General features: G+C 43.5%; 1 protein-coding gene across 1 annotated transcript in view; it reads left to right on the top strand.

The window, feature by feature from the left end:
- Window positions 1-1,604, top strand: part of LOC102772336 (chromosome unknown open reading frame, human C9orf3) — a 341,200-nt gene that overhangs the window by 243,353 nt on the left and 96,243 nt on the right. The gene's annotated exons all lie outside the window — the stretch shown is intronic.

Genomic DNA, 1,604 nt, shown 5'->3' with positions numbered 1-1,604 from the left:
AGAGAGAGAGAGAGAGAGAGAGAGATTGAGAGTACAACTAGATGAGAATTACAAGGGGGAAAAAGCTTTCAAGTATTAACTCCCCAGGTGTAACAGCAGATTTTCATAGAAGGCTGTGTAAGGTATAATTTGCAATAGTTATCTTTATTTCTGCTACTGGATTGTTGGAATTTATTTTGGTTTTGTTTCTTCAAAGACTAATTGTTTTCATATTGTTGATAAATCAACAAAGAGGACAATTAAGAAAGGTCCATTTAGGCTGGGCACTGTTTTAGTCCATCAATAGTGAACGGTTCTGAGGGATGGTGAATTCCCAAGGAAAACAACTCCAGGGTACATGTCAGCCTGCAATAGATTTCTATTGGTTCTGGAACTGTTATTAGTAGCATGAAGCTTAAATAGTTAAATATTTTATTTCCGTGTAAAATTAAGTAGTTCTGTAATTACATAATCTACTTCATCATTTGTGAGCTTTACCTGCCTATTGAAATGTGTACTTGAGAGTTGCAGGACATTAACTATTTTTATGCATTTCTTTTTACAGTAGAACAGTTGAATGTGATGTTTATACATTATATACAAGAACATTTGATATCTGAAAAAGTCTTTAGCAAATTAGCATGCATTTTATAGCACTTAGCTAATACGGATACAAAATGGTCACTATAAATCTTATCGTTTTTGTTTTCTGTATTCCTGGAAACACAAACACTAAGTCAAGAATTCCCCATTTGACCAGACCTGTTGTTTATTTTAGGAAATAGAAGTGGCCATCAACGTAATTTTAAGTCGTTCAATTGTGAATATGGGATGAAGCGGTAACATAAAGTTTTCCACTGTGATGTCTCCATTAAGAAGCTCCTCTTTGTGTAAAAGAGTCCATGACAAAGTTCCTTCTATTTAAAGTAGTGAGTTTGATCTTGGCTTTGATCTAAAGCTTTTGATCTTGAAAGAAGGATGGAGCAGCAATAAAGGGAGGGCAAGGCAGATTTTCTTTAAAGAAATGCGATAAAGTTAAAGTGCTGGTCAGGCTCAGCGAACGCGTGCCCCAGCCTGGCTCAGCCCATTTCGGATGCGGATATGAAGAAAGCCTTTCTGGGGTCGGCGGGAAAAACTTGGGACATCACACATTTTTATGAACGAAATGCAAACCTTTCCTCTAATTATGGAGACAGACTGTCCACCTTTTAAATTCTCCCGAGTTTCTTAGAAGGCTCATGGGCAGTGCGCCTGCCGTGCGGGCTACCTGCTCAGGGCGCACTGGCTGCCGCGACGCGGGGAGAGCACGGGCTGCTCTTCTGCTACCAGAGAGATCACCTGCGCCGCCCCGAGTCCCGAGGAGCCCCTGGAAAACGCCTACTTAATGGCGGATAAATGCATTCCCGGAGGAAAAAAAACTCCCTTTGCAAAGTTCCTTTCCCCGGCGAAGGCCATCTGGACACAGGTTTCTGACCAGAGGAGCGAGTTCAGACTGGCCGCAGGGGTACTGGCGCTTCTGCACGCGCGCGGGCAGCACCTCTGCTCCCAAGGCGGCCGACAAACCCTTTTTTGGGGAGCGCAGTGCCCGCGCGGTGGGGACCGGAGCGGTAGGGCGTGGGCACCCG

The sequence above is a fragment of the Myotis davidii genome, unplaced genomic scaffold (genome assembly GCF_000327345.1).
Source record: "Myotis davidii unplaced genomic scaffold, ASM32734v1 scaffold190, whole genome shotgun sequence".
NCBI classification, from domain to species: domain Eukaryota; kingdom Metazoa; phylum Chordata; class Mammalia; order Chiroptera; family Vespertilionidae; genus Myotis; species Myotis davidii.
The sequence above is the reverse complement of the archived record's forward strand: the minus strand, read 5'-3'. Positions and strand labels throughout refer to the sequence as shown.